The sequence below is a fragment of the Adiantum capillus-veneris genome, chromosome 7 (genome assembly GCF_014529385.1).
Source record: "Adiantum capillus-veneris isolate H3 chromosome 7, ASM1452938v2, whole genome shotgun sequence".
Lineage (NCBI taxonomy): Eukaryota > Viridiplantae > Streptophyta > Polypodiopsida > Polypodiales > Pteridaceae > Adiantum > Adiantum capillus-veneris.
The window spans coordinates 169,329,849-169,349,752 of record NC_140937.1 but is presented as its reverse complement, the minus strand read 5'-3'; positions in this window follow the sequence as shown (position 1 = coordinate 169,349,752).

The window sequence follows — 19,904 nt, the reverse complement described above, 5'->3', positions numbered from 1 at the left end:
AGAGGATCCAAGGGTCTTGTGTCTACAAAGAGATAGGTTGATTCCTATGTCAAGGATGCCAGTTAGCGTAGTTCCAATTGTGGTGGAGTTGCCGGTGATTCATGATCAAGTGGAAAATGCACGACAAAGTCAATATATGGATGGTCCAACTCCATTGAAGAGTGATAGAGGTCAAAGGGTGCAGTTTGTAGAGATAAGATCAAAGCGATAAAGCTGAAGGGGATTCCAGAGTTTGAGATGGAAGAGGAGATTGAGCCAAGTGATATCAGCTCTATAGTCAAGCCAAACGAGCGCCCTTCAAGTTTACCATTTCTTCCATGAACCCTAAAATTTTGATGTACCTTCATTATTTTTTTGAAAAGCCTTGTAATTATTTGACAGTCTCTGATTGTAGATGGACAATCTTTAAAAAGATGAGTTGTAAAGTCTATAATGGAGTGTGATCAATGAGTCTTGTAAAGTTGTCCACTGGCCAAGAGAGCCCTAGGTATAAATTCCATTTTGGGAAAAGGAAACCCTTATCATTATCAAGTTTTGAGTTATGAACTGAGAGCAGCTACTCTCACGCACCTTGTCATCATCATATCTTGAGCTCTGGTAATCACATTTCTTGGATTGTTTTATCCCAAGGGGGGATCATTGCCGGCAGATTTACATGCTTTTTTGGACTCAAATTGGGCTGGTGTTTTGATGCACAGTGTCCATCAGTGGTTTTTGTTTCATGCTCAATAGTTCATGCATATCATGGTTGAGAAAGAAGCAACATATTGTGGCCACTTCTAGTTGTGAGGTTGAGTGTAGGGAAATCTTCATAGCTACAGTTGAGTGTGTATGGCTTAGATGCCTTATGGCTGATTTGGGTGTTGGACAAGACACTACCAACACTATCTACACTGATAGTCAAAGCGTATTGGTAGTTGAGGAACCCAATTTTTCATGCTCACACAAATCACATTGAGTTGCATTACCACTATGTCAGGGAGAGGCTCTTAGTAGGAGAGATTGGGCTGGCTTATGTACCAACATAGGAAAACCTTGCAAATCTTTTCACAAAGGAATTTTCGTGTGAGAATTTCAAAGCTTTCCGCCAACCTTTGGGATTACTCCCCTTTGTGGATTGATCATGTCCTCATAGAGCATGGCATTTCCCTATACTCTATGTGCCAGCCCTTGTTTATCGCATCACTCCTATAGGGGATTTTTTACCATATACATGTGGTAACAAATGTGTGTGAACACACTGTAGGACTGTCGGAGCATTTTTTCCCTCACTAGGAGGTTTTTTCCCCCGTGCCTTGTATACATGCCCATCAATCTAGGGCTATCTTTTCTTTCCACTTCACACTAAGTAATACACTCTCTGTTGTGTGCCTTGAGATTCCTTTGTCTTCTCCAAGCTGTCTGTGTTTTTGTGCAACCCTAATTCCAACAGTGATGGGCTCATACTAAATATGCATGAGGATTACAAAAAATAAGGTGAAGTAAGAAAATAACTCTTGAAATAATTTATTAGATGGGATATATAGTTTTATACTATATATTATGCGTGCTATGTACATTATGGAGAATGATTCCATTCATCTAAATACATGTATCACGGTGCTCATCACTTGTTCCCATTATGTATGTGCTACTGCATGACATCCAACCCCTCTAAACTTGCACATCCTCCAATATCTGCCATACTTGATTTTTGGAAATTTAATCCTCATGAAGATACGTTGTCTACTTCCTCCTCATCTTTATCTCCTTCTGGTGAATCTGAGTCTTCATATTCATTATCATCAAATGTTTCAATGTCATTCCTTATATTAAACACTTTAATCCTTTTTCTAGCAACTAGAACCTTTAGTTCTATCCCATCAAGTTCACTTAAGTTGTAAGTGGCATTGTTGTGCACATGCTTGACAATATATGGACCAAACCATCTCTTAACAAACGTTTTCATGATAGTATGTTGATTTTCTAGACTATTGTCATACATTAGCACCCAATCACCTTCTTCAATGTGTTTTGGCTAGAGCTTACTAGACTTTGTGTTTCTTGTCAAACCTGTCTTTGTTCTTTAGTCTTTCTTCCTTCAATTTTGATAAATCAAATTTCAATATCCTTTGGTCTTCTTTCAAGTTGCCAAATCTGTAATGTAAGAAGGTCTTCTCTAGTCATATTTTCTTCCCAAGGTAAAACATTCCATGTGGGAACCATGTCATCTATAGGCATCACTGATTTTTGACCATAACCATACATCAATTCAGTAAGAATGTAGCTATGTGTTGTATGATTGGCCTACAAAGCATATGGTAATAGCCTTGGACATTCATGAACTTTTCCTTTGCAAGCCTTTGCTAAGGCCTTGATGATTGGAGGATGGGCTTGTTAACTTTTTCCATTCCTTTAGGACTATAAGAAGATGTGAGAGAAAGTCTAATGCTCAACCTTTTACTGAAATTCCTTGCCTCATCAGCATCTAGCTCACACCTATCTGCACTTATCTTTCTGACACATCCATATCTACAAATCACATCTTACAAGGGAGCTTGCACACTGCTTCTGTAGTTTTATTTCTAAATGCACAGCCTTCAACTTGATTAGAAAATTCCACTCTTGCAAGCACCAAGTATCTCATTTACCAAATTCCCAAAGACATTGTGACCAAATCCACCACCCACTTGTAATGCAGTGTCAATGGATAAGTAGGATATAACCCATCTTGATGACGTACATTTGAATACATTTGGCATGTCATGCAAGACTCAACAAACAAAGATACATCCTTACATATGCCCTTCCACCAATATCTCTCTTTGAATCTGGCAAAAGTAGCCCATACACCATGATTTTATACCCATAGACATTCATGAAACTCCTTGATGACTTTTGTTGAGTGTCTCTATCACAATTAACCCTCAATGGCATCCCATTCCTTTGCTTAGGGTGCTTCCACAAGTAACCATCTTGTAAGAAATATCCGTATGCGTTTTTGCATATCCTCTTGAATTTGTATTTGGTCTATCATACTTCTTTGTCAAGGTACTCAAATGTTGACCTATGAGAAACCATTTTCATACATATCCTCTTCAAACCTTTTAAGTGAGCTTGTGCAACATACATGGTTACCCTTAGCATGAGGTATGGTGTAGAACTTTGTCCCTACATCAACCATATCTTCCTCATATTCATACCTTGCCCTAGAAAGCATACCTCAAATTGTATTATCTTTCCTTGCAATATGATTGAATTCTAGATTCAAAGACTTGATGTATGCAATCCAATGTAACATACCAATATTAGGAGTTGAGAAGCTTGTGATCATTCGGAGAAGAGGCATGCAATATATTTCCACAATCAAATGATCCTTATCACTTTTTAAAGTCGTACTATGCCGCACATTTCCCTTTTTACCTATGGATAGTTTCTTTAGTAAGAACTTAGAGCTTTAGCTCCAAATCTCACCACATACATGTGCCTCTTCCTTGTCCCTCATCATCATCTTGTCATATTTTCCATCCAACCCTTGTAAGACTTGTATCCTATATCACAATGACAGACCTTCCACACACATAATCCGCTTTTCTCAAAGTCGGTGCACGCTGCAATAACTTTTTTACCTTCTTCATAGCTTTTACATGTACATATCCCCATTTAAATTTGTGGTTCTTTCTCAACAATTGGTACAGAGGAGCAGCTACATGTGCATAATGTGGAAGCCATGTGACATATAAGATACATTTACCTAAGATTCTTTGCACCTCAATGACACTTAGACACGTCTTCTTTATTCTTTGAATTGTATCAACCTTGCAAGAATACAAGGTCTTTGCAAGCCTTTAGTGTCCATCATTTTTGGTGTGCTTTCCACTAAGATGGTATCAGTCCACCAACCTCAGATTTGGCTTCATGTTCTCCTATGAAATATAGTAGATTCTGTAGAGAGTGTGGTTTACTCTCTTTAAATTCTATAGACCCAGCATCAACATAAATAAATTGTATATCTCTTGTGTACAACTCATGATCTATGTTGATTTTAGTGATATGTACCAATTTCAAATTTGCATTGCCATCCTTTTGTTTTCTATAACTCACTTGGTCGTGGCTCCTCTACCTTTGGGATATGTGCCATAAATTGTGATCTTGTTTCATCACTGGTGTTGACCACTAACCTTATGTCCAATGGTGTTTTTGTTGCAAGCTTCATTCGATCACGTGTTTTGTTTCTTTTTTTCTCAATATCCCCATCCCTTTTGTGGATCAACACTTCTTGTTGAGAGATGTTAAGCTTCTCTAGGTCCATTGAAGCATGAGTAGTCTCATGATCAACACTTCTTGTTTAGGGATGTTTAGCTTCTCTAGCTCCCTTGAAGCATGGGTAGTCTCTATGAGCTCTTTGCACATTTCTAGTCTCTATTATTCAACCTCTAGGTGCTGATATGTTAGTAGCCATCTATGTTCCAGTGTCTAATTGGTTTTCACTATAGCCTTGTAATATTTCAATAGAGCCTCTAAAGGTTCAAAAACTTTATCTACCAAGACTGAACTTCCCGATGAAATTTTGGATGACAACACTCCTTCCATTTATTCTTGATTTCAAAGTCGTAAATCTCGATCGCATACTCACCTTGAAAAATTCAAGACACGCAAACCTTGATGGATTTTGAGGCTTCTAGGTCCACCAACCAAGGCTGCAAAAATTGGAAAAAGTTATCCCCGCCGCAACCAACCTTCGGGCTATTGTCCCAAACTTCGACCAACCGTATCTTGGTGCTCGAGACTTAGAATGGAGAGCCGTAACTTCTTAATGATCCCATACATCCCATACTACCTTGTTGAACTTGGTTGAGCCCCACAAAGTATCTGATGGCATGATTTTTGATATGGTCAACTTGGCCCCCGACAATCTTCAATTGACCAAACCTACTCTATAGAGATCTACTCTATAGAGCTCCGATTGACAATCCAAAAAGATGGGCAATTTGAGTACTTTTCATCTATCCATTGGCATTAGCTGGGGCCATCTGTCCACAGTTGCCCTATCCGTCGGGGATCTGCAAAACCTTCCAACTTTGGACATTAATATCTTTCACACCGGGGCTCCGTTTGAGGAGTTGTCTGAATCGCTCGTAGAGCCTCTTGAACACTACATTTCAAGACATAATCCCATCACTTTGAACACTTGGACCTTCCATCCTAACTAGACCATTTTGGAGCCGTTTTGGCTTAGAAAACCACCTTGAACATAGATTCCCACTGTACTTTACTTGCGCAAAGTCTTTGTTGTTTGATGTATCAACCTCTCAGTTCCGTCGGCGACAACATCCACATATTTCTCACCACCTCTTGAGATGTCGTCTTGGTCATCTCCACATCTATCCTCTCCCTTTCAATAGTGCCCTTCTTCTTGGAAGACAAGAAGCTCTCGAGGGTCACCCCAATGGAAGACTCTTTGTCATCACATGGTATAGACTTCGCAATGTCATCGACGACATCATCCAAATATTTCTCACCAACCTCCGTTTTGCTCTTACCAAATCCATTGCTAGTTGGCAGGCTTGATGCTTCACTTGCATTCAAACCTTGCACTCGTTGACTGCTTGTGGTGCCACTAGGGCTCACACCTTGCACTTTGGGAATGCTCTTAAAATGTTGTGTGCCGATAGTCTTCAGTGATGAGCCAGCTTGTGAGCCTTCAAGACCACATGCACAATGTACAAAAAAGACTTGGAACACTCTACTGGTGATTTCCAACACTATACAGGTGGTTTCTAGCATTGTATTCGTGGTTTTTATCACTATATTGAGGGTTTTCACCATTGTATTGGTGGGTTCAACCACTATATGGTGAATTCCACCACCACAAAATGAAGTAACCACCGATAAATCTTAAAACCTAGCTACTTTTGACCAGTTTCAATAGGTTCCCACCACTTTATAGGTGGTTTCCAACATTGTATTGGTGGTTTTGACCTTTATATTGAGGGTTTCCAGCATTGTATTGGTGGTTTCATCCACTATATTGGTGAATTCCACCACCACGAAATGAAGTATCCACCAAGAAATCTTAAACATCAGCTACTTATTGACTAGTTTCAATAGTTTTTCACCACTTTATAGGTGATTTTTAACGTTGTATTGGAGGTTTTTACCACTATATTGAGGGTTTTCACCATTGTATTGGTGGTTTCAACCACTATATTGGTGAAATCCACCACTACAAACTGAAGTACCCACCGAGAAATCTTAAAACCCAGCTACTTTTGACTAGTTTCAATAGGTTTCCACCACTGTATTGGTGGTTTCAACCACTATTTTTGAGGTTTCCACCATTGATTTCATGGTTTCAAACATTGTATTGGTGGTTTCAATCACCAAGAACTGAGGTACCCAATAAGAAATCTTAGAACCCATCAACTTTTTACCAATTTCAATAAGTTTCTACCAAGTCAATGGTTTCCATCATTCCTTTACTAGTTTAAAGTGCAACCAATTATGGTTTCTAGTAGGTCTACTTGTGCTTTCTATTCATCCCAATCGTATGGTTTCTACCACTTTCCATTTGCTTTCAAGAAGTTCATAATGATTTCTTTCAACAATTGGGTTTCTACCATGTCCAAAATGGTTTCTACTGGTGCATATCATTGCACTATTAGAAACAATGTCATGGTATGGTTCTTAGACTAGTTTCTACCTGGTCATTGGTTTTCACCTTGCCTTCGTTGCTTTATAGTGCAGGAAATTATGGTTTCTAGCAGGTCTACTAGTGCTTTCTACTTATGATGGGAGTAGATTCTACAGAGTTATCACATCATAGGTGAATCTAAGTAGAAATTCTTGTCACATCCTGGTCAAGCAGTTCTTGCACTCTATCCCTCTTTTCCTGGCAAGTTGTTGCACGCTTCTCATAGTCAAGCATCTCTCAAGCTCCTATAAGCTATAAAACTTTATTTGCATCTTTAATATCATCATAGAGTCTTATGATTTCCTTCGTGTTTGCAGTTTCAACCGCTGTCTCTATTGCTTCCAATTGGCACTGAGAATCTGCCAGTTTCTTTCGAAATACAGCTATGCCATTTGAGAGGCCTTCCTGTATGTGCATGTATGTCTTTGCTACCTCCAAGTCTATATCATTGTCTATAGCTACTCTTTCTTCTCATGAACCCTCTCACTGAAGGTGCTAACCTCCCATGAGAGAAAAGCGTGCACACACACACCCTAAGATTAGGAAGATGATTAAGGAGGGCTTATCTCCTCCAAACCTAGAGGTTAAAAGTGCAGCTGAAAGCTCTTTTAGAGACAATCGAAACACACAATTGTAAAAAATGAGAATTTTACATAGGCAATAAATCGAAAGTCAAAACAAACACAAAATTAATGCAAAATGGAACATAATTAGCATAAAATAACAAAAATTGAACCGATGAGGGCTCAATTGTAGCAGTTGATGAACACACAAAATTGGATTAACTAAGATGCGTGTTAATTAAGCATGTAATATGTTGTAATCACTCTATCAAGGGTAGTGGCTCGAGGAATACATCAAGAACGTGCCCAAAAATAGTGTAATTATCAAGTAGATACCGCTAATCTAAATGCAAATGCAAAGCAATTGGTTCAATCCTGTGAGAAAGAGGGGACTCACAAGGTCTAGCATAGAAGGGGTTAATAGATGCGGATTGATTTGCGTGATTAAGAGATACTAATCACATTGCAAGCTCGGATACGACTTGTAGGGTTAAGGTGGATAGGTTAGTGTTCCTTTCATGGGATAAGCATGCTTGGAGAGGTTAGTGTAGAGCATTAGGAGAAATATGGACCTTGCATGGGCCTTGTTAGGAAGCCTAATTTTTAGGGATTAAAGTTAATGTTGTGTAGGGTTAAGGGATAAGGGCATTGAAGAAGCTAGTTTTGAGTAAGCTTTTCTAGCCTTTTTTTTAGACACATGTAGGATGTGGACCTAGGAGGTCACCTTCTCTCTCTAGCTTTTTGAAAGTGAAGGGAGTAAAGAGGTGTGGCCACATCAGCAAAAACGTGGGTCACTAAGAGCCAAAATTTGATTTTTTTTCAAAAAAGATATCTTTACTTCTTTTTTACTTAACCCCCCCCCCCCCCCCCCCCCCCCCCAGCATATATACATATCAAAAAATCATTTTTTGTCATAAAAATTGATTTTCTCATATTAAACTTATCACTTAATGTGGGAGAATAAACGGAAACAAGGGTTAAGATATTGAGATGTGCTTATAGATCTATCTCAACACAAAGCCATTAAAAAAAGGGGCCCAAATGAGAGATGGTCTATTAAAGAGCAAGGCTAACCAATGGAGCATAATATCTTAGGATTAGCTTCATTGAAGACCTCCAATAATGTGTGTAAAAATCCTTTGACCTCAGGTAAGCTAGGGCTGAGCTTGAGGCGGGAACCCGACCCAGCTCGAGGTGCTTGTCCTGCTTGTCATGCTTGATGACTAAGGTGATTGAGGTGCTTGAGATGCTTGAGGTGCTTGATTATTGATATTCTTGAGGTGCTTGGCATGCTTGAGATGCTAGGGCTGTACTTGAGGTGAGAACCCAGTCCAAGCTTAAAGTGCTTAAGGGCCAAGCTTGTGGTGGGAACTGGGCCTATGCATGAGGGTTTGAGGTGTCAAAAAGTCAAATATTCAATCCCTACATGGAGGAGGCGAGTCCTACATGAGGGGGGATGAGAGAGAACACCCACACACTCACACAAGGCATGCATGGTACAAAGATAGCAAAAGGGACACTTGTCAAGTTCCTCCTCATGGTGTGTCTGAAGCCTATTGATTGGTCACCCAAGGGGTCCAATGATAATTTAGGAGATTTAATTAATTGATTTTGCATTTATCAAGTCCTCTCTCTAAAAGGGGAAAGGGAGACACTTGTCATAAGGCTACCCTTGATGCTTGTTATGCCTCCTACTTGTGATTGGCTAGGCCTGGAGGGTTCAATGAGCTTCAAGCATGAGCTACAAAGGGGGGGGGTCAACCCAAGCAAGATAGGGGGTTGCTTAGGGGGTATACTCACCCACACACTCTCACAAACACTCTCATTGTGTGCTAGGCAAGGTGCAAGAGCTCCAGCTCCTTGAGAAGTTGAGAGCCTACACCAACACTCTTGGCTATGGAATGCAAATCCAACAAAGAGCTATGCTTCAATGCTTAAGCTTTTCATCTTCTCCATCTTTATTACTATGCTATTATGTATGCTAAGCAAGAAGATTGATGATAAGTGAGGAATTATTTCTTTCTCCTATGGAATACTTCTTCTTCCTCTTCCCTACCCTCATTCCCTGCTAGCTCTCTCCACCTTCGAAGGTGTTTGAGGTCTTGGGACTGAGGCTTGGGATAGTTAATGCTTTCTACAAAGTGTATGTTATGCTTATTGCAAGAAGGCTAATGGTTTATTGCAAGTAAATTATACATCTTTATGCACTCAAATGATTTATGGAACACAAAGAATAATGATGTTCACAAGTTCTTGATTGTTTTCAAGCTAAGATTGATTGTTGATATTATGCAAAAGCTTGGTGTATGAAGCTTCCATCTCCATACTGCCAAAGAGGTCTCAAGGAACACAAAGATTTTATTGTACCAAGTCTCTCTTAATGAGAGAATCTATAATACAAATGCCTTTTGGAGGGGGGACCGGCTCCACATAAATCTGGTCCTCAACTGTTGTCATGTATTCTCTAAAGTTTATCTCTTGTAAAAGTGTTGCTCATGCCTATTTAATTAAGTGTTATGATTAAGTTGCTACTACCAATTAAGTTCACCCTCTATGCTCTCAAAGTTACTCACTCTAATTCTCTTAATTCCGCTATTCTCTAAGTTCATAGGCCATCTCCATTACATTGGTATCAAAGCATTTGGTTTCTCTTTTCTTGCTTCAGAAGAGAGGTCCTTAAGTGGCCTATAAATGGTTGATGTTGTTAATTATATTAGGGTAAGTGGAATTGGGATCTATTATCGGTTTTGTTGAGCCCACTATGTGGGATATGGTGCACACATTGGCAGAGTTGGACTTAATAATGGAGTCTTTTTAGACTTGCCTACGGCTTTACCATTATTGAGCCATAAGAAGTCCGAAAGGAGATAACCCTCAGCAACTCTGCTATGTTAGACCTACTCCTCTACTCTCTATAATTAACCACTTCGAGCCGTGGGTGTAGATACTTAAGAGCCGATTTTCAAAGGCTAAGAGGAGTGGCAACTAAGGTTTTTAATTGCCAAAGCATACACTAACTACATACATAAATTTTGTTAACATGGCTGACAATAGTAAAGAGAGTAGAACTAACATTGATAACTTTGATTTTGCACATGAAGGTGCTAATGATGATGCTCTCATGTTTATCAATTTTCTTGTTTCTAAGCTGCAACAAGCTATGAGAAACCCAGCCCTACAAGGTGAAGTTTTCCAGCAACTTCATAGTTATGGGATTCTCCAAACTCCCCCAAAATAGAGAGCACCTGAGAAGTCTCTTCGAGAGATTTCCAAGAGAGGGCTCTCTACGGTGACAGAAGAGGAGAACCCATACGAAGTGCTTAAAAGTTTACTAGCAAGCTTACCTCCATCCAAGAAGAGAGGTGAACTCTCTACTATAGAGCCTTCACCAAGGGAAGGAGAAATAAGTGAGTCTCCCAATACTTCCAAAGAAGTGGCTCCAAGAAGATGACAGCCTCAACGATCTCCAACTCCCCCCAAGAGGGAAAGATCGCTGCAAAGTCCTCCTCCTCGTTATCACAAAAAGGAAGAGAGGTACCAAAAGAAGGAAAAAGAGAGAAAGAGGCCACCCTCATCTCCATCTTCATCACCTTCCTCATATTCCAATGAAGGTAACGGCTCTTCTCTCAAAGAGCCCAAGAGGAAAGGGCTCGCAAGTCCTATCCGATATGGAGAAGGTCCAAGAAGCTGAAGAAGTTCAAGGAGGGAGGAAAGAACACCATTTTACTTACCTATGATGGCACCTTTGGTGCTACGGACAAGATCTTGGCCTTCATCTACCAGTTTGATGTGGCCTTTTCTGGTGATGAGGGCTTCATGAAGTCCTCTAAACTGCATCAAGTATCTATGCATTTCCAAAGCTCCGCTCATCAATGGTGGGCTAGCCTACGAGCCCAAAGAAAAGCTCCAAGGACATGGAAGGCTTTAAGGACCTCCATCATGAAACAATTTCTGGCAAGCAACACTAAAGACAATGTCCTCATGGAATGGAAAAGCTTGAAACTCTCTCCCTATGAGTCTATCCATAAGTATGTAAATAAGTTTTGAGATTTACTTCTCAAAGCCACTATCTACAAAAAGATAGACTTTGAGGAGCAAAAGCAACAATTTTGTGCAGGTCTTCTTAAAGACATGGTCGAGTATATTAACTCACAAAGGCCTAATACCATATCGGCGGTCATACACCATACTATTGTCGCCTCTCAAATCAATTTCCAACAAGGGGTTAAGAGAAACTCTAAGCCCATGGAAGTGAAGGATCAAAATGAGCCTAGAGGGAGGAATAATGCTCAAACTTCCTCCAAAGGCAACTCTAGCAACACTGATAACAAAGCTAAGGAGAAAGGAGTCTACAAAGGTAAGAATAGACTCTCTCCAATAGAGCTAGAGTGTTATCGTAAGGATCACAAATGCTACAAGTGTGGACAGCAAGGGCATTTCTATCGTGCTTGTCCCCAAAGAAATGCACGCAAAGAGCCACCTTGAGTTTCTATGCTGGAAACTCCAAAAGAGGATGCTCATAGCAAAAGGGTTTTCCTATGCTAGGAGATATGTACATACATGTTTATGAGTCAAGTAGCATCCTATCCCTTGTAAATATGCATGATTTTCACAAGTTAATGAAAATCTATATTTTCATATACATGATTTTTGTTAGAAAGTCTATAAATGAATTAATGTTTCAACCAGTAAAAATAAAAAAGACGGGAATCAAGAGGAATTAGAATTGTCCACATTCCTAAATGGATTCCATAATGTTCTTATTGATGATACCCCCGTGAGCTATCTCCACAATGAGGGGACAATGACCATGCAATGGAGATTTTACCATGAAGCTCACTGCCTAATAAGCCTCCTTATTGAGCTTTATAAGCTCCACAAGAGGGGTTCAAAAGGAAATAGCATGAACTGGTAAGTTTCAAGACAGATTAGGCTTTCTTCTAACCAAAAGAAAAGTGAATTTTTCAAGAGATTCAATAATTAGGTCACATTATCTCTAAAGGTGGTACTTGTACAGATCCACAAAAGGTAGAGGTAATAAAAAGATGGCCTAATCTAAGGAGTCTACATGAGTTGTGAAGCTCTAAAGGTATGAGTGCATACTAGAGATGCTTCATAAGAAAAATTCATGCTTAGCAGGTCTAATACATGACTTAACAAAAAAACAACGTTAAGTATACATGGACTGCAAAGAGAGAAAAATACTTTTGAAAAGTTCAAAGAGAAATTATCTCTCAACTAATGCTTACACTATGGGATCTCTCAAAGCTATTTGAGGTCCAATGTCATGCCTGGATGATTTCCTTCGAGCAAAACTTTGCTTCAAGAAGGGAATACCATAGAATACAAGATTCAAAGACTCAAATCCAATGAGCAAATGTTGGACATATACAAAAGGAACTACGAGCTGTTTTACATGCCGTTGACAAATGGAAGTACCTCTTGAGGACTCCATCCATGATACAAACCAAGCTCTCCGAAAATCAAATGAGGTGGGCAAATTTCTTTTTACAATTTAAATTTTACATTGCTCACATTGCTGGCAACCACAATCATGTAGCCGATGCACTTTCCCGATGGCCAAGGGTAGATAGGGTATCAATAGCAACTTACAATGAGCTATGTTTTATGATAGTTAATATGCTTCTAACCCAGGCTTTAGGGATATGATAATAGCCTTTACAAATGGAAGAAAAAAAACTAGTCATGTTAGAGGATGGTTATCTTCCATACCTCAATAGGATGTATCTTCCTCACTTCCCATGCTCCTCCCATATGCGGGGCAAAGAGGAATTCGAATTAACTCTGCTAGGAGTAACAACTTGAGGTTTCGCGATCAAAGCCTCGTCCGCAAGCATTAGAGAGAGAGAGAGAGAGAGAGAGAGAGAGAGAGAGAGAGAGAGAGATCTAGGATATAAAACCGAAATCAAGAGTGGCTGGATGTTGTGCCGTGGCATGTACATAGTGTGAAGTAAAAGCATTCACCTCACTTTTGACACTTCTCAATGTTGCAAATAAAGGAAATCATGAACATATTTTGATATATGTTGAAGCGGCTACTACGGTTGCTATCATGTACATACCAATCCGAGGAGTAGTGGCCTTGGATGTGGTGTCTTTGCATGCTTTTCTACTTGATAAGATGCCTATTTTGGTTTTATGATGTATATGTTCTAACTGTCTCATGGTGGAAAACTCATCTCACCTATAAAGAATGATGCGAGCAAAAACTGCCAAAAATAGCAGCTAGCAGATGTCGTTGCAGAACTGCATGAAAAGTGACCCAAAATGGTATATTGATGAAAAAAGATGCTTATCCATGCTTTTTATGCTGGTCCCATAAATTTAGGGATTTTTTTGACTCTGTTTGGGATTTTCCGCATTAAAAAAATGACATTTTTTGGATCAAAATGAACTGAAAATGACCTAGTTTGGGTCCATAGTGGCAAAATGGCCCAAAAATTGACATCAACTCATATTTCCGTGGGGAAGAGAGAGGGGGGACTGCTTTTTATAGAAAAAACCCGCAATTTTTCTCTACTGTGCAATAGCTTCCATGATTGCCCAATCTATGTGTGCTGCAGTCCCCCCTCTCTGCAATCTTGTATCTGAGCTTGTGAGGGAGTGAATTAGGGTTTTCCCTTATCAAAATGGTGTGTGGGCTTCAATTTGGAAGCTCATAATTCTTAGCAAGATCAAAAAATCTTCGCCGTGAAGGTGGATTCTCGTGCATTCCTTTCAACTGTTTGGTGCTACGACTATGTAATTGGGGGCGATGCTACATGATACCATGAAAGAGGTTTGGGTTTTGATTGAGATTTGTGCTTGTATGAACATTGAGGTTTTATGGCTGAAACTTTAGTATTTTTAAATAGTTTTTAAAGTGAAATTGAATGTGATTTGGTGATCCTCTCATCATAATCTCAACTACGAAAACAAGCAATTTCTAAGCACGATAAGAAAGATGTGACTTTGCTGTCACGAACGCTCTTAGATTTTTATTCACCCTTAGAAAGAGGGTTGGTGAATCTCCACAAATGCTTTTTCATAAAGTGTTTGTGACTCTCACCACGAACACTCACAGCCATAGGTTTTGCACCTTCTCAGATAGACCGCACACATCCCGACAACAAAAAAGTTATAAAGAGAAACTATGCTTTGTACCAATTATCATCAATGTGAATGAAAGTTCTCTCTCTCTCTCTCTCTCTCTCTCTCTCTCTCTCTCTCTCTCTCGTCACATTTTTCTCTCTGACTGCCACTTCCATGGGGGCTAAGTAAGGATGTAACAAGTTGCAAAGGAGGCCTTGGTGAATCGCAGAGGTGGGAGCATGACAAGGCATCTGTCCAATGTTAAAAGAAAAAGTAGATGTGAGGAGGAGGTGAAGAACAACTTTACTTCTATTGACATCTTTACGCTGAGTACATTTTGAAAGTTTGATTAGTGCAATGTGATGATTAGAAAGGGTTGCAGTCCAAACAACAATTCAAACACCATTGTGTGGATTGAGAGAAGCACAAGATGAGGAAAAGATGAGCATATATCCTTCATATGACAATCTCTCATTGTAACAATTCATTTACAACCTGATTTGGTGTATATTATCTACACTACCAAAATTGTTTGAAAGTAATACAAGAGTAATATACACGTAACAATTAGCTACATTCTGGTCACAGGTGGCTCAGGAAGGGCCATCTGTATGTCCACTAGGGAAGCCGAAATGCGGTCAAGCTGATGGTGAAGCCTTGCCATGGAGCTTTGCAGATGGTTTACCAGCACGCTTGTGGAGCCCACTAGGTCTTGCACATCCTTTCTTGCTTGCTCTGTGGGGGGGACATGTAGCAAAGACTCATAGATCTGATGCAAAGAGGCATCCAATGTGCCCATCTCAGGGAGACTAGTAGCACCACATGTCTCTTGTTGGGATGCATTCAGCTCTTTCTGAAGTCGAGCATGCCGTCCTGATAAGTGCAAAGGGGTTGCAATGGAATTAGAGGAAAGGGCAGTTGAGAGAAGTCTGAGAAAGAAGAGGGTACAGATCTCGCCTCCGTAGAGAGCAGCCAGGGAAGCACCTGCCTTCAAATCCTCAAAATTCACCGGCACGGGAGGGGTAGGAAGCCTCTGCCCCATCCTTCTAAGCATGGAACTGCAAGCTTTAAGCCTCCATGTCGTGGCCATGAGCAAAGCATACCGTGCTCTTTGAATGTCCCCCTCACTCGTGAGTTGGAGGCGCTGGAGGCGTTTGAGAGCTTGGTGAGAAGCCTTCACATGAGCAGGCAGCTGTCGTGCATGCAATGCTGAAGTATCTTCCGATCCAAGCATGATTCGTGGGTGTGCAGAGTTTGCTTCGTGGATTCTTGAGTGACAATGACAGCATCCAAAGCCCGACACATCCAAGAAAGGCTCAGTAGGCGATCCGCTGATGAATTTGATGAAGAGCTACAACAATCATCAGCAGAAGTGTTGGTGAGTTTTTCCAGCATCTCTGTGAGATCTGTTTGAAACTGGTGCAAAGCTGGCGAGGGCCCTGTTGTAAAAGAGTCTGTATCTGCATCAAACACACGGGCATGGCGGTGACCCAGCCGACGCCCACGAAGATAAGAGAGTAAGCGAGAGGAAACCTTGCAGGAGCTCATGGAAACCATGTTGTCGACAGGCAGCGGCATGAGCAGAGTACTGCAAGAGGGAGAATGAGTTACAGATCTGGCTATGGGAGCTCATGGGATAGGTGGGACAGTTATAGAGCACTTGGAAACGTGGGATTCCATTGTAAAATCGCCAATGTGCAGCTGGCCATGGTGGCTGTTTTGGCAGACAAGCATGGCTGGCAACCCCTGTGAGATCAACATGTGCACGAACTAGCCAACTCCATCTTGTTTGAGAAATGGGAAATAGCCCTTCCCTGCTCCCCTGCCTCGACACAGGTGCAATATTACATGTGCGTCTGCAGCAAATTAGGCTTCACCACTTGGACACACGATTAAAGATCATGGGGGAGCTTATCATTATCTGCGCCATGATCTTTACATGTGCGTCTGCAGCAAATTAGGCTTCTTAATTGACTGGTTGCATGCGTTGCATGAGTGCAAGATATTCACCACACACACACGCCCACTTGGACACGCAATTAAAGATCATGGGGGAGCTTATCATTATCTGCGCCAAGAGCCCAAAGAGCAGGCACAGAGCACGTTTGCCAGCAGACACAAAGCCATGAATTCAGCACGCTGCTTACTTAAATCTGCAGTATGCCCTTTTCCCCCCCTCTCTCTCTCTCTCTCTCTCTCTCCCCCTCCCCACGCCCGGACACACACACACACACACACTCTCCCCAATGGCTGCTACCCATGTGGCAGCAGCCATTGCCATTAAAAAACTGAACATTTTTTCAATCAATGAAGATTGCTAGTGCCACGTAGGGCACTAGCGCTCAAAATTTAACCGCAAATCAAAAGAGAGGGGCAAGCGTACTTGCATGAGCCACAACAGCAGACACAGGGCACGATTGAGCTACAAATTAAGCTTTGGAACACGCGAGGAGGTCCCCTACCTTCACAACATCGCCACAATATTATTTCCGATTTGGCCCCTAATCTCATAGCCCGTCCCTGCCATGCCATCTACTAGTATGTACTACGATTGCGTAAGCGCTTTGCAGCAGTGCTCGAAAAAAACATTTTTGCAAAACCTCGCAAACCTGTCCATGCTATGCATACTTCCAATGTGTTCAACTAGTGTGCCATGATTTCTTTGCAAGAGCAATTCAATGTTCTAGTCAACTCACAGATGCTCATGAGCGTAACTAATGGTATGATTGCATTGCAGAATCAAACCGCAAACAACACAACACCGCGGGCTAGCCACAATCGAGCATTGAGAGTGATGACTAGCTCTCACTTGTCGTGTAGATTTCCCTTGTTAAGAAATCCCCGGTTGTAATTCTCAAATCTAAAATTAATTTTGGTATAATTACTGGTGGCCTCACCTTCTTGTAACTGTAAGAATCAAGGTGGAGAAAATGGTTCACACACCGCCCAAGGTGCATGTGTGCCCATCTTCATAAATCTGCCTTGGGCACCCACTTTACACATCAAGGCTGCCCAATAAATAGCGACACAAATCTCCAAAGCTAACCACACAACCAAGGGGATGGGCAACATGGGGACTTAACGTTGAACCAAGTGCAACCTTTAAAGGAATGGAAGGCACGTCATCAAACACCAGTTCAATTAGTGCCAGCCAAGAGCCGCATCCCTTTGCAAGCTAAAACAACTAGTTTGCAACTTGAATACAATACATTCCATGAAGCTTTCCAATATAAAATCAAATGATCGTGAAGAACACACCTCACAACATAACTATGAAAGCCACACCAACATCCCTCTAGAACCAAAACATTTGGTTTTCACTCTCTCTCTCACCTATTGAAAGAGTACCTTTATGGCCTCCTCTCTCTCCAATCTACCTTCCCCTTCTCTCCCAAGCCTAGTTTTGAGTTTTGGCATCTTTTCTGCTATGGAGAGCTTGTAATACAATGCATTTTCCCCTTCCTGGAGGTCTTCCTCTCATGCTTTCACCCATTCTCCACTCTCATCTTAGGGGCTCACATACATCTTGTAGAGCTTGGTAGCTTCGATTGTCCCAAGATTAGGTTTCAGGGACCTTTAATTTGCAAAACTTTAGGGTTACAGAGCTTCCGTTAAAAGGATTTAGGCTTTAGGTTTTAGGAACCTTCAACTTGCAAAGATTTAGGGATAAGGGAGCTTCAGCTTGCACAGTGCAAGAAGCTTGGATAGCATGAGTCCTAGACCTCATTCAAGGGTAGCTCATTCTGTTGAACAGCAAGCAAGACAACAATGGCCATTGGATAACGGCCAAGCACAAAGGTAGCCCACAAAGTCTCTCGTCAATTCATTGAATTGAAGTCCCATCATTGGAAGGGTCATGTATTGAAGATGAAGCAGGAAGCCGATGGAAGCAATCAAGTGAAGATACACTCAACTACAAATTAATGACGTGGATCACAAGCACTTTCCTGCTAATTGTAAGTATTTCTAGTGTTGTTTGTAGCAAACGCTATACTTTCGCATAAAGTCTCTAATGAGGAAACTCTGTGGGTATGGTGCTTGGCTTGTGCACATATATTGCCATCAACATTTATGGAATGGAAGCCTCTAGAGACGCTCTCCAAAACTTTTGCGGCTCACAACTTTGAGTTTGTCTCATTGCTATATTCTGGATGCATTGCGTCGGAGCTTGTAGAACGGACCATCTTCTTCTTTGATACAGAGTATGTAGTCCCAACAACGAGGAACCACTATGGGACCTTGAAAACACTTAGTCCACCAACTCTGATGGACAGTGATTGGCCAACTCCTGACAGTACCTCTATTGTATAATCTAGATGGCTGATTGAAAATGAAATCTTCAATGCAATGAAGTGCATGTATGGGTCACACCAAGCAACACTTACATCTTTTATGCATCTGCATATTTTTGTTTTTTCGTTCAAGGTAGACGATGTTCATCACATGCCTACCATGTGAATTTCTAAGGGTAGAACAACAATGAATGTCTCGCTTCCATTGGCTTGGGACTCAAAGTTTTGTCAGCACAATGGGGATACCCTAAAGTGCAGGGTTGTAACAGAAAAAATGATCATTCGATACCACATTCAAAGAAACAAATCTTTATTATATTCCCTTACTGGCAATGGAATCAGACGCGAGGTGAATGGGAAGCACTCAATTCAGACATCACTGATATGGACCAAGTTGAAGTGCATGTGTGCAAGAAGGAGGAAGTGTGGGATGTGTTCATCAATGCTGATTGGAATCGGTGGCACTCCTCTGCGTAAGAGAAAGGAGAGGATCTTTCTTTGTAAGAGCATCCCCTTTCCTAGATGTATCCATATCAAGCAAGCAACTGTCATTACAATGTAACACTCTCATATGATGGTGAAACTCTATAGATTCTCTCCTACTATTCGCTAAACTTTCAATTCTTTATATGGAATCCGCACAAGATACTCCAGCAACCCTGGATCCTAAAGCAAAACTACTTCTATCTTTTGTTCCCACGTAGTTCTTGCAGTGTTGGTCCTCGCGCATAGCCGTTCCTCGCCATCCATGCCTTCTAGCTGCTCATGCCACCCGTGGTCGTCCTGCTCTGCATTCACGACCCACCCCATCTCTACCGCTTCTCATGTCCAGCCTCAACCTCAAGAGGACCGTCTCACTGCGCTCACTAGGCTACATCCAGCTACAAGACAAGGGTTGCAACCCTCTGCACTAGACTGCAACCGCCCCTCCCGCTTCTCTCTCACCGACTGAGCCTCATATCGCTCCCCAAAAATCCCCTTCTCACTAGCGACTCAACATCGGGTCTTCGCCATCTGCAATGCAGTCAGACAAAACAAAACAAAACCTCCTCCCTTTATGCCCACGTGCTCTCCAGCTGTACCTACCCTCCCCCCCCCCCCCCCAACTTCTTCTTTTTCTTACTAATTTGCAACAAAGTATCTTCTTTGATTCGCGTGAATTTAGACGTTGGCACCACCTATTAACACAATACATTTTCGTATAAGTTTGTGATTTGAGAATGTCTAATTTTTAGTTTTAGAGGCATTAAGTGACTTTAGAGTCGTGGTGGGTGGTGAAGTTAT